We start from the raw sequence: 14,943 nt of genomic DNA, 5'->3' as shown, positions 1-14,943 counted from the left end.
TTTCACTTGTCAAGTACAGCGAGAGGAAACTGGGTGGATGCTACCAAAAGTGTTGAGCCACCACTACACCATCAGGTAGCCAAGCCTTTAGCCTCTCTGTTGGTATTTGCGAAGAGGTATTAAAAAACCCCCACAACTATTAAAATGGAGAGTTACTAAATGTTAGTGAATTGATCCGTTTTATTTCCAGCTTGATGGAAATGCTTTGTTGGTGGAGTGCTTTATTTCTGGAATTAGTAGTGCTTTTGAATAAAGCTGCTGTGTTAAACATCGCTTGTATTTCAGAATGTTTCATGCATGAGTGACTGTGCTAATGTAGATATTTTGTTACAGTGAACATGGAAGTCTACCTAATGCATATGGTAAGCCTTTATAGGTAAAAATTATTTCAATCTGATATATGCGGTAGTAATCTATTGTCTTTCAGTGTGATAGCTGCCACTTTTTATGCTTTTACCAACAGGTCATCAACGTTGTTCTTTTGCAATATTTCTGAAGGGTATCATAACTATTTTGAGGTTGAAATATTTGGGTCTGAGTGTACTTGAACTTTAGAAGCCTGACTGCATCTAAAGGCTTATAACTGTTGCTGCCTTTGGTTGCCCTACGATCAGCAAGGAGAGGGGTTTCAATCTCCATTTAATAGGGAGAGAGGGAGGGACTTTCTGAGCAGCTTGTAACCAAGACAAAACTCCCCTAAAGTGCTAGGGGATGGAGGGAGGACTTGGAGGAAAATCATGGTTGATGAATGCAGGTAGATTTGGTAGCTTGCACAATAGCCGATGTAGGCAGTGTTCTGCTGAAGAAGAACCTCAGAGTGGTGTCAGAGCCTTGGCATGCTGAGTGAGTTGCTATGGCTACTGGCACTCAACAAGCCAGGTGTTGAAATGGGGGGAGAAAAATGTAGCTATTGCATTTAAAGTTGTGACACTTGCTATTTTTTTTGCTCTTTCTTTTAAAGGTTGTTAACTGTCACTTTTCACCCAAGCTATAAATTGGCTCTTTTGGTGAGGTTCTGTGTGGAATTTAGACACTTGAATGCCTTCTGTGTGAATTCCTAATTTGATGCCATTGGCTTTTTGCTTTGGGTTTTTCTTGAGGGCGAACAGAAGATAGGAAAGAAGGGTGAAAGAAGAGATGGATTTTACTGCAGGGCTGATCCTTTTCTTGCATGTGTATTGTTTCTGAATTGTATATGTAGTGTTTGTCCTGGTTTAAAGAATAAATATCCCACTGCTTAATCCAAATTAATATGGCACAGGTTTGTATTTTGATATCCAATATACAGAATTAAAGATTAATTATGATTTGGAGACAAAACTATTAAACTACTCTTTGAAGAATGCCTAACAGTCCACTCTGTACCAACACTCACCTAGATACTGGGTCAGGTGCAGATGGATCTATTGAGCAGCTACAAGAGTCCTGTAATGCACTACATTGAACATGACGCTGACTGAAAACGTTTTAAGTGTCGTAGCTTATGAAATCAGTAATTGCTTGCAATTACCTGGGAAGGGGCAGTTTTATTTACAAACAGAATTTTTCTAAAATTCAGTAAAAGATGTATGTAAAAACAATTGTGATTATTGCAGTTGATGTTTTATCTACAGTGGCTTTACACTTGAATGCTTAGTGATAATTTGAGCGACATCTTTTATTTAAAGAATATAATGCCCTTTCTCAAATGTAATCTATTGAAATTCTTGCTCATAGTGAGAGAAATCAAAGGGAAATCATCTTCCAGTTAAGTGAAAATGTGAGTGCCTACTAAATGCAACAAATTGAGCCAATTGTTTGCTTTGTGGGGGTTCCATTTTGTTCAAATAAAATAATTTTTAAAAACTATTTTCTGATGAATATTGTGAAAGAAATATTTTTTAAAAATGAAAAATGTTTATTTTTGAAAACATTGTGTTCAAACATAAACACATGTGTAACAAACTGTATATCACATACATATGTTTGTTCAAATGTATATAAATTATAAGGTTTTATGTCTTTCTAAAACATTTTAGATTCTGAGGAAGTTAAAACAATCTTTATGTTCTACCTTTGTGCTTACTGACTGTTTCTTAAGATAAATCCTGTGTAGTAACTTTCTGGAGGTCTGGGAATATTCCTTCAGAGATGTATTCTGTTGTCCTTAAGTCATCGCTGTCCAGAAAAATTCAATGAAGTTCATGTGAAGGCTCAGGAATTTTTCCCAGTGCAGGAATGCACTAACTCTGCAGTTTGAACTCTCACGCAGTAAATGTGTGACAGACTCTGATCTTTTGTGTGTGATAGTAATGATTTCTGACTTGGAATCCCTGCACAATGAATCAGAAAACCCAGTGTCTTTCTGGGTGTTTATCATGTTTTGCAATAAAAAGCACCAAAACACTATAAAAATGATTGTATTATCAAATTTTGCAATTGTGATTTCAACAGTATTTTTAATGGTGTTATACATAGTTTTTATAAAAACCCCCTTAATACATTAAAGTAATAAAATAACAGTTAAGGTAAATCAGTAGGGGCTAAAAACAAAGAAAAACCCCAAACCAACCTGTCACTGGCAGGATTTGGAACCATGCTGGGTTTTTTGTTTGTACATGCATAGCTAAAGATATACTTCTGACGGTTTAACCGAAATTGCTATGAGAGTCAGATCACCTTTTTATCTTCAGGCAGTAGTTGTTGTTAAAGTGCATCTTCTCTGTTATTTTCTTTCTGTGATGTCAAGAGAAATAATCATCTTGATAACATCAATTAAGTAATCATCTGAGATGATGCTGAAGTCCAGTACCATGGTTTACCCATGGCATTTGAGCAGCAGATACTGCACAAGCACCATCTTTTTAGAAAGCATGAAAAGGAGCCTAAGTAGTTTCTCAAGCTAGTGAAAAATGATGAAAGTACATTCATGTTCTATATTAAATGTTTCTTTCTATGCATTTTGGGTCTGAGATTTTCAGCAAGATACCTATACCCCAGGAAATACAGTAGGAACTGAACCTTAAATCCTTTGCAAAGCCCAGCATATGGTACAGTTTGTTTTTTCTCTCCAAAATTCTTGGTGGAAATAACCAAAATAATTATGTTCTATATCAGAATTGTCCTCATAAATATCTTACTGGCTTTTGTCAGGCAATGCTGTCATCCTCTCTTATCCTTTTACTGATACTTTACAAAACATCCTCTTTCTCTCTTAACTACACAAAACTCTTTAGAAATGACTCAAAAACCTACACAAGGGTTTTATATTCCTCTTTTGTGATGTTTTGAAGTGCTATTACAGTGTACAGGAATTCTTTCAGATTTGTATGCCATTGATATTACAGAAGTGTGGCTGTCTACAACGAGGTGGGAGAGTGTTGTACAAGGAGAGCGGTATGGATAGGGGAGACAGCAGGTGGGAAACAGCGCGACTCTGCAGTCATCAGGACGCAGCAGAGGCTCTTCCTTTGTTCTTAATTTCTCCTACATATACCAAAAGGAGAGGGACACTTGCTAAAATAGCTTCTGCCAACTGAGCAGGGAGGAACTGAGATGTCCGCTTAGCTGGCAGTCTGTCTGAGGTGCAGGAGGCGATAAAGCAAAACACTGGGTGTAAGATGGTGGTACCCCTCCTCTTTTATTTATTTAAAATAACATAAATAAGACCAGGTTGGATGAGGCTTTGGGCTACGTGGTCTAGTGGAGGGTGTCCCTGCCCGCAGCAGGGGGTTGGAACTAGGTGATCTTTAAGGTCCTTTCCAACCCAAACCATTCTATAAGTCTATAATGCTTGCAAAATGGATTCCTGGGTAAGGCTGGCTATGTGTTTGAATATAACACACTGTGGAAAGACTACTGGCTTGCAAGATCTCAAGTCACACTTGAATTGGTAGGCTGATAGAGCACGACTACGTTATCCTGTGCAGGTGACTCTAGGAATATGGCTGATCTCATAAGAAGTTTTCAAAAGACTTATGAATGGCCGCACTGTCCATCCCCAATCCTTTCAGTTCTGCTGAGTTCATTAATGAGATTACTAGAATTTTCTCACCTGGATACTGGTGAAGTACAGATACTGCCATAAAAGTACTTCTGTATTCTTCAGAAGTAATTTGACTTCTTTTTTTTTTTAAACGCACTGTTTCTTTTCTTCTATGTAATAGTCTCTCAACATATAAATTTCATAATAAAAAAAAATCAGGTTTATTTCATATCTACTTACTAAATCTGTCTTGAAATTTAGTGACAAATTATAAGATTGACTAATTAGAATTTACAAAATAATCTGTGCAAACAGTTTGTTTTGCCCCTTGCATGTTGTAATACTTTTTCTTGCTCAACTGACAGCTGATCCTATTCCAAAGACTTCACTGCACTGAAATTCTTTTGCTTCTTTCCATCTCCTCTTGAATTCTTTATGATGGTGCATTGAATAAAATACAAGTAATGCGTAACCACATTACTAAAGAATGGATCCTAATATTGCTGGGAATCCTGGGTAACAGGAACACCCATGGTCACATGTGTCGTGTAAAAACTGTCCTAAATATATGAGCAGACAACAAGGTCGATATTTTAGCTCAATGATGACCAAAGAATGCACAAAATAAACAGAGTATAACCTATAAGCATTGCTGCAATTATAACATGAATTTATTTTCTTATGGAATAGAGTGAAAATCTGTAGAACTAAATTGCATGTTGATGTAAAGTAGCTCACTGATAGATAGAGTTTGAGTTACAAATTGCACTTTTAGTGTACCTGTCAAAAAGTCCTTTCTCTGAACTTGGCAAAACTGCCTGAATATTTGTGAGTTTACCCTCTTCACTCCTCTGCATCTTTTCAGTCAGCTTGTCACTTCTAGCTCATGCATCTTCTATAGCCACAGATTTGACAGTTTTTGTCCTTGTGGTGTATTCAGTTTTTTCAAAGGTTTCTTTCTTGTTTATAGCTGCAGTTCATCAGGCCTGTGTGGCAAGCATGTAGACAATATTTCTTCTCATGTATTTTCAATTCTGCTTATTTCATTTAAATACTCGACTTCCCTAATTTGCCCTTGGAAAGAAGTGTAGCATTCCAAAACATTTCTTCACATCATACATTTTCAATGAATTATCAATTAAGATGTATGTAAATTAATCTTAGCTTGTAAGACAGTAGATTTCTTAGCACTGACTGGGATTTCTGAAATCTTTCTGAACTAATCCTTGTCTCCAATATGCTGAATAGATTGTTACCCACTCACGCAAAATATTTTCTACGCAATGCTAGAAAATTATGTACAATTATTAAATTATGGGTTGGACAGCCAAGGGCTTACATCATCTCAGTTAACTACGCTGCACTGAAATTAGATCTGTGCATAGTTTTGAGGAGTTAATTTACACTCATGATGGAGACTGAAGTCTTCATGAAATTGTGCGTATTTCAGAAACTTTATTTATTAAAAGTGTATAACTGTAAGAATTTCTGACATTCTATGGGTTTTTGGAAAATCCGAAGAATAAATTTAATTGAGGAGATATACCCAGTCCCAAAATGTAAACATCCTTTGATTTACTTTTTTGGATCCTAGGGATAACTACTTAAGAGTTGGAATCATATAGCATCTAGCCAAGATCTTCCAGCGTCATACTACTAAATTATCAGTCTGTATAACCAATGCCACATATCTTCCCACTGGAATCAAAATACAGCTAGGACCAAGTTTAAGAAATGGCATTTAGTTTGCCATATCTTGCTATTCAATATTTCACTCTTAAAAGACTACTAAAGTGATTTACTATGGGTGTCTTTTCTTTTTCTTTTCCTCAGCAAAGATAGAGATGATGTTGGTGAAACCTGGAATTTATTATTCCAATTGTAATTTGTTGATTGCAACACACTAATCTTTCCCAGGTTATAGAAATACAAATCTGCTTTGCACAGTGTAACAGTGTGAAATTACTAACATCTGGTAGGAAGCTCTTGGGGAGTTATCTCCATTTTCCTCAGATCTTTATGAGGGTCTCTCCAATTCCTCTTCACTAGCCTTCTTTTTTTTATTGCTGTATCCTGCTCCCAGATTAGGGCAATATTGTACTACATTTTAAATTGATTATATCCAAATGGCTTTACCCTTTTTGAAAATGTGATTTCTCTGTTGGTTCCTGAATGTGTTAGAGGGACTGTGCTACCTCATGTAGCTTTAATGTGAACCTTTCTTCATGCTTTGTCCTATGATGCTCCTGTTCTTGAAATGGTCACATGGAAGATAATGAAATTTCTTATATATGTCACAGAGGTTGAAAGGTCCCTAACGAAAAGGGTCTCTCATTCATTACAAAGGCCTTTGGGATAAGTTAATTAAAGCAATTTAACATAAGATGCTATTGCAACACATACTGTACATAAACTACATATGTATAGGTTACATGACTGTGGTGGGTTGACCCTGGTTGGAGGTCAGGTGCCCCCCAAAGCTGCTTGATCACTGACCTCCTCAGCTGGGTGGGGGAGAGAAAATATAATGAAAGGCTCATGGGTTGAGATAAGGACAGGGAGAGATCACTCACCAATTACCATCACAGGCAAAACAGACTTGACTTGGGGAAAATTTAATTGAATTTACTACCAATCAAAACAGAGTAATGAAAAATAAAATCAAATCTTAAAAAACACCTTCCCCCTACCCCTCCCTTTTTCCTGGGCTTAACTTTACTCCTGATTTTCTCCATTTTCTACCCCCCTCGCAGCTCAGGGGGATGGGGAGTGGGGGTTATGGTCAGTTCATCACATGGTGTTTCTGCCACTTCTTCATCCTCAGGGGGAGGACTCTTCACACTCTTCCCCTGCTGCAGCATGGGGTCCCTCCCACAGGAGACAGTCCTCCACCAACTTCTCCACTGTGAGTCCTTCCCACAGGCTACAGTTCTTCACAGACTGCTCCAGCGTGGGTCCCCCACGGGGTCACAAGTCCTGTCAGCAAACCTGCTCTGGTGTGGGCTCTTCTCTCCATGGGGCTGCAGGTCCTGCCAGGAGCTTGCTCCAGCACAGGCTTCCTGTGGGGCCACAGCCTCCTTCAGGTGCCTCCACCTGTTCTGGCGTGGGGTCCTCCATGGGCTGCAGGTGGGTATCTGCTCCACCAGCATCCTCCATGGGCTGCAGGGAGACAGCATACCTCACCATGGTCTTCACCATGGGCTGCAGGGCAATCTCTGCTTTGGTGCCTGGAGCACCTCCTGCCCCTCCTTCACTGACGATGGTGTTTGCAGAGTCGTTCCTCTTGCATCTTCTCACTCCTCTCTCAGGCTGCAATTGCTCTTGGTGTTTTTTTCCCACTTCTTGACTATGTTATCCCAGAGGTGCTACCACCATTGCTGATGAGCTTGGCCTTGGCCAGTGGTGGGTCTGTCTTGGAGCCGGCTGGCATTGGCTCTATCGAACATGGGGGAAGCTTCTAGCAACTTCTCGCAGAAGCCACCCCTGTAGCTCTACCCCTGCTACCAAAATCTTGCCACGCAAAACCAATACAATAACTTTTTAACTGTTCTTGTATGTCAGTAAAATGCTGAAAACAAAACCTCCAGCTTGTGGCCTTGAGCAAGGTTTTATTCTTTATAACCTTCCCCAGTTCATGTTTTATGAGTAGTTGGGTTTCCATCTCTGGATGTGCATTGGATCTTTCTGGCTCCTGCTGAACTTCTCCCTGTGCCAGTCAGTGAGCTGTGCCACCTGGCACCACTCCATTTTGATATCTGGTCCCCAGCAGTCACTTGTTCGAATTACAAATACTGAGCATCATTAGCTCCCTTGAAAACCTCATGCTGGCTCTGGCTGAACTTCGCATTAGTTCAAAGCTCACTAAGCTGGTCAAAAGACCACTTGATTTCATCTTGGTTTGGGATGCACCTTTTGAGCATGTGAAAGATGTATGCATGTTCTGTACAAACTACATATATATATATAACACTATTTTTCTTCTAGGAGTGTTTAAATCTTAAATCAGTACTATTGAAGAAAATAAAAGCATCTGATTTCAATTCATCTCACAGACCTGACTTTCTGCTAGGACTCTTGCTTTGGCGATTAACAATATGAAAAGAAGAATGAAATTTGACATGTGAGCAACCAGCCACTTTAGTCAAAGTATATGTGCAAAAAATAGTCAGGAGCCTTTGGTGAAGTGTGTTGATGTAGCTGTTACTCTTAGTGATAGATACATTAAGATTTAATTATATCAAAACTTCACTTTTACAAGCAGTCTTTTCCTTCCTGAGTAATTTACATCTGAAATCTATATGGACTCCAAGCATTGAAAGATATTTCCTTTATCTTTTTTTTTTTTTTTTCTGAAAGGGAAGCTCCATGTTTGGCTCCAATACTTTCTCAGATATGAAAGGTGATGCTAGTGAACACAGTCATCTTCCAGACTAGAAAATATTTCTCTCAGGTGTTATGATTTCTTGATCTTCAGCGAAAATTCTATGCTGTAATCACTGTAAATACCAAAGCACTGCCTTTCTCATCTGTTGTTTTCAGCAGACGTAGTTCAGCAACTCCTGAACAATGACATCTGCTTTGAATGTCAGGATTGTATACAAGGACAGTACTGGTTTGTAGCTATGATGCATATACAGAGGTAGAAGGCTTAACAAGACATATATATATGTGCTTAAGTAGAATTTGGAGTAGATGCTCTGTAAAAAGTAAAACCTGCAACAAAACCAAGATTTTGATTTTTTTTTTAATAAGCCCAGATCCCTTATTTATGAATGTTTAGATTTTTCCCAGTATGAGAGAGGGCACATGTCATATCTCCAGACAAATTGTTGGAGGATGATTTTTTTCCAAGAAATACTGGCTTAAGAAGTGTGATTATTATGCACAGTAGGTATAAATGAATTATTTATCAAACATGTTTTTGTTCTTACTGAAAACACTGCTGATCTGTTTTTCTAAGTGCTTTATTGTAGTAGTCATTAGCACACAAAGCAAGTCTTTACTTAAGTGTTTATGTATCACCGTTCATATGAAAAATGAAAGATATATTGCAAACAGAATTGATCATACTTTTTTGATTATGTACTTCTTTAGAAAAAGTATTCTCGACAAAAAAAAAAAAAAGGAAGAAGAGCAGGTGTGGGAACAGATCTGTCTCAAAACCGACATCAACGTAGTTGTCCAGATGGTAGGTGAGTGTCAGCAGTTGCTGGCCCTGCTTCAGATAAGGGCTTTCTTTTGGGTCATCCAGATTTCACCTAGGTATCCTGTCCAGTTTTTGCCTTCTGGCTGGGAACCTTTCTGTCTCCCATATTGGAACTTTCTTTATAGAAAGTAACTATTAACAATTAAATATTCATCCATGGAACTTGTGCACAACATGTTTATCACAATGGTGTCTCTGGCCTAGGTAATAATTTAATTTTAAGTGGAAAAGCTGAAGTGAACACACTCAAATTTTCTTTAGATTCTTTGTTTCAAAGAGAAGGAAATACTTGATTCTGGAACTCCATCATCCCAACCAATTTCCCTGCTTGCTGGACTGTTAGCTGTCCAGAAGCATTAAGTGCTTTTGTGAGAAATTTTGAAAGATTTGGATTTTTCTTTGCTTGAAATGGGAAAAAAAACCTTCCTTTGTTGCCCCATTCACTGTGCAATATTTTGAATGCATAAAAAGAGTAGTTAGTGAATAAACACTCTATTTCATCAAACTCACAGATAACTCATTCTTAGCTTTCAGCACTAAAGCAGTATTTTAACACTGAAACAATATGTTAGGATTTCAAATTTTTAAGGAATTTTCTGATGTCTGTCAGTCTTTTTATATGGATGTAATTGAAATAATGTTATAGATGTTAAAGGAGAAGACTGAAGACATTAAAAGGAATTGGGCAAATAGACTTTCATTTGTGAGAAATTTACCTGGAATGAATATTTGAAATTGAGTTGTCTGTCCTGACGTTAGCTCAGGCAAGGAATATGCTGTGTTTATACCGATTGTTCTTGCCTCTTCCAGTGAGTTTGGGATGGGATTGGTTTTGGTGTATTTATTGGCAGATCAGATGAAGATGAGGGGAATCGGGTAGGAAAGGCAATGATGTGAAATGTCAAAATCATTCAAACACAATATTTAAATTCCCAGCCCATTTTCCCAAGAAATCAGTCTTCAGTCTATCTTGTGATTTCACTGAATCTTGGACACTAAAGAAGAAAATACAATCCTATGGGGGTAGAAAGGGAGAAGGGTGTTTTTAGCGTTCTGGATGACTACTACTGCATGTTAACAAGTAAGGTGCAACTTAATCCTCTAGAGATCAGGGAACACCAAGACTATGAGCTTGTGAATATTAAGGGGAAAAAGGAACATAATGAAGAAGGTCAGTTTTGGTTTTATGGTTTTAGTGCAATCAGAAAGATTAATCATGATCATAGGGGGCTATATAAACCTTTATAAATGAAAGAATGTAAACCTTTAAGTCTTCAAAGAAAAAAATTGAACCCATCATTTTCTTCTGAATAATTCTAAATCATTAAAGAAGAATGTGAGCTTAGTGCTCTGAGCTCATTCACTTCCAGGCAAATGAGTGCCATTTGTGCTATTTGGAGGCACTGCTTGTATTAAGGAGAAGATTTTGCCCTTTAGGGGGAAAGGGGAAGATGTTCAACCACCCCTGTCCCAGCTGTCCCTGGGGAGCCTCAGAGGCCAGGGGGCCTTGGGGAGTGGGGGGTTCTGGCTCTCTCAGGAGCCTGGGTGGGCGCTGGAGGGGTCAGAGCCCAGGGCCCAGATTTAGAAGACTGTCACACATGGGCTTGTGCATTCACAGAATGAATTAAAACTAACCTTTTCCTTATGAAAAAAATCAGTAGCCCATGAGAATGTAGTAATAGAGAACTGCTTACATTTCAATTCGAGATGTTACATGGTGCTTTAAAGGATAAAACCTACATGACAACCATAAAAACGTTTACAGTTACACTAACTGACCCCTGCTGTGATTTGTAGTTCTACTAAACAGCAATGTAAAAAAACCAAACAAACCCCCCCATGCTCTAGAAAACTGTCAGCTGCTAAACATACGTGAAGGCATTGTTTACCAGGGTTTTTTCACAAGCTGTCAGGTTGTAATGAGGAATTTGGAAAAGACAGATAACCCTTCCCCTACAAAGTTGATTTTGACTATGAACTTTAATGAAACAATTTGCCTCCTGGGCATTTTCAGATTGTGCAAAATCTTTTTTCCACTGAAGGACTTACTGCTAGATATGCATAGACACATGCAGAGTGATCTCTGAGACTGAATGAGTTAACTGCAAACATGGACACAGTTTTTAAATCACAGCATGCTGCCTCTATTTTCTTGCAAGGAACTTATTCAAGCACAGTAATAAAACCAGACATTATGGAAAGAAGATTTTTGTTGCTGTGAGTTGTAAATAAAAATGTAAGGAATTACTTCAGTGTGAGGAGAAAGGAAGCATTGCCTTCGATTGGTTAAGAATGAGCAATGGGTTTCTGAACTTGTGTATGTCATGCGAGGAGGAATGAGGTGCAATCAAATGCTCTTATCTTTGAACCAGTCAGGACAAGGAATGAGCACAACAGAACTGTTTTTCCTTGGTGTATGATATTCCAGTTATGACGTGAATGGTGATTTGTAAAGCTGCTGAAAGTAAATGACAAATGGCAGCGGTGCAGTTGTCAAGGTATTCGTTAGTACTTATATGTGTCAGCTATAGTAAAAAGATCAGAGTTCGTTGTTCTAATAGGGAAGACTTCCAAGAACAACTGTCAGCTGATTTCTGACACCTGCAAGAAGACAATTAAACTAAATTGAGGCCATTGTTGGGAGGTTTGTAAAGCTGACATTATGCGCTGTATAAAAAAAATCAAAAAGAAACTTGACAGTAGTTGAAATCGGACTCTAGCAACTTAACTTGGAGAGAGCAAAAATTACAGACATAGGTAGGCATTCAAAGAGTAATGAAGTTTGTAATTTCCCTTGAGAGTAAAAATAACCTATCAGGGGTCTGCATATCAGCAACTAACCTGCAGTGTTTTCCCCAAAAGAATGTGGTGTTTTTTTTCATCCTCTTCACCTCAAAACCCATGTTTTCCTGGTTATGCAGAGAATCAGTGTAAATCACATGCACATAGAAATATACCACAAGAGAATGTACTGCCAGAGAAAATCAGCAAGGATTTACCCGTGGTAAAAAGAAAACCAAAACAAGCAAAAAAAAATGAATACTTATTACCAAGAAAGTTTACATGTCTGGAAAAATACAGCAATCATAGACATTGCAGAATGTCACATAGCTAAACACTGTAAGACTTTTGAGTACATGTAGATTGAGGTGCTCTGTAACAAGACTACTACTGTGCTTTCTGGGTGTGAATGTCTGAGATACAAATGGGAAAAGTACAGGGATGTGCACGGGGCCAGACATTCTTTTTGGAGGGGGAAAATTAGGACACTGTCCATTTCACATATGAAGTGGTGAATATAACTTATATTTGCTAGTGGTTAAGGAAGAAAGCTTGGTGGTCTTTCTCTTCTCCCTGTGCAGCATTTTCTTCAGTCTTTGTCAAAATGAAATTTCTTCCCCTCGTGTAGCTCTCTAAATGTGAAAACATCAAGGGAGTTCAAGTAATTTACTAAACAAGTACAGGCTGAAATACGAAGCTTTACTTTTGCCAGACAGGAACACCTAATAACCCTGAGGACACGGTTTGAACCAAGGGTCAAAAATGATAACAAACTTTTTCTCCCACTGTTTCTGGAAACCTTATGACTTAACACAGATGCAATACCTGGACATTTTCCCAGAAAGGCTCAAGTAAAATTATTTATTCCAAATAAAAAGAACAAAGGATTATCTACCTCCTGCAGACAAATTTAGGATTGATGGGATGAATAAACTTAGGGCAATAGAAATGTCCCATGTCAAGATGCAAACTGAAGGAAGAGTTAATTCAAAACCAGACTGAAGATTTAATGATCTAAGAAAGTGATGTAAATATTATCATTTTCTATATTTTTTTCTAACACAAGCTACAGGATAATATATGATAATCTGAAGCAGGATGACTTAAACATTTTCATTCAGGAGACTAATTCAGGGAGATTCTAACCACCTGCAAATGTAGAGTAAATCCATTAAAAGATTTTCACGCAATGGAATGCATCTTAAAAAGAGAGCTGGTTGTTTGCTGGACTAAATTTCTAGAACTCAATATATGGCAACATTAACAAAAAAATAGAGGTTGGAATCATCAAAAAAAAAAAAATACTGGTTCATTCAATCTGTACCATTGTGTTGATGATCATTCTCTGCTTTTTTTTAGGTTTTTACCTATTTCTTGATATACTACTTCTAGCCAATTTTCTTTCCACCTTTTACATAAAAGCATCATTTTTATTGTCAGAAGGATTTCCCTTGATAGTAGGGAACTTCTACAATAGTTACACTGGAATGCATGACGGTTTATTCAGCTTCATAGATGTGAGAAGGTACACACATACTGTAATTTTATTCTGCTGTGTCAATAGGTTGAATATTATAAAATAGTAATATATATTCTGAGTGGTTCTTCAGTTTGTGCTCATTATTTGATACAGTGGTGCAAATGCCTCTAAATGACTGGGAATTGGTATTCATTCCTTCACTGACATATATTATAATTTCCTAAGTCAGTACTTCTTTGTAATAAGGAAATAAGCACTGATTATCAATTGTGGTGGGCTATACACCAAAGTGTGTTTATCTATTCTGAAGTTTATTCTGCAACTGATGAATACTTGCAATTTACTGTAAACATTTGTGGAAAACAGCAACAGTTTTAAGGAATTAGGACAGAAGGAAGCTTACTCATATTTCCCACTTTTATTCTTTTCTCTAATATTTTAGATTTGCTTTAAGTGCATCAGTGGTTTGAGATGTCCAGAGAGAAGAGCCTTTGTAAAATTGCTAGTCGGCTTAACATATCCAGAGTCACCAGATTTCTGGCTTAGAACCACAAAGGGTTAGTAACTCACGGTACTGCATCAGTGGATGACAACGTGACACTAACATGCATGTTCATAAATATGAAGTGGTATACATTGCAAAAATAATCTTTATCTTACTTCTTCTGTAATGGGCTGTGAGTTTACTATGCTATACAGGAGTGAAGTAAAAATTTCTGTCATTACGTTAATGCAGAACTCAACTGCTATCAAATGAGTTATTTGAAGTTAAAAATTATTAGGGAAGGAATAGAGAAGATGATGTCATCATTATTGCACTCTAAAGTTCCATACTATGCCTCCATCCAGAATGCTTTGTACACGCATGGATAAAGTAAAGTTTTTATATAAGAATATAGTAATTACTGAAAAGAAATAGAGAAGAGCAGCAAGGAAATTTGGAATCAACTAAGGTGAGGATTCTTCAGCCTACAGGAGAGATAGGGACTACGATAGAGATTTATGCAGTCAAGAGTTGTACGAGAAACCAAAGGGACAGAACCATTTGCAGTCATTCCCAGTGAAGGACTTGAGGGCAAGGTGTTAAACGAAGCAAACACATGGCAAAATTCAAAACAATCATGAGCAAATACTTTTTCATACAACAGGTAACTGAGCTGTGAAACTCATTGATGCAGAGTGTGGTGGATGTTAAACATTGCTGTGGGCTCAGAAAACAGTTGAATAAATTTGTGGAAGAAAAAAAATCCATTGGGGGGTATTTAGAATAATATTTCTAGGTCAGAAAGTCACATAGAAATTGAAGGACTACATTTTTGTACAGGTGCCCGTTTCCTTTCTTCAGGTAGTCTTTTTGTGTGTGTGCCAGAATGGAGCAGGTTTCAAGATCGTATGTAAAAGGTTCACAAAGCAGGCCAAAAAAACTTCATAAGCTAACTGGGAAAAAAGCTCACCATGATGCACACGTAGATACATTTGTATGTGCAAACTGAAATTTCTGCTTTTTGGTGG

Source organism: Balearica regulorum, chromosome 14 (assembly GCF_011004875.1).
Source record: "Balearica regulorum gibbericeps isolate bBalReg1 chromosome 14, bBalReg1.pri, whole genome shotgun sequence".
Classification (NCBI taxonomy): Eukaryota; Metazoa; Chordata; class Aves; order Gruiformes; family Gruidae; genus Balearica; species Balearica regulorum.
Note: the sequence above shows the minus strand (reverse complement) of the source record.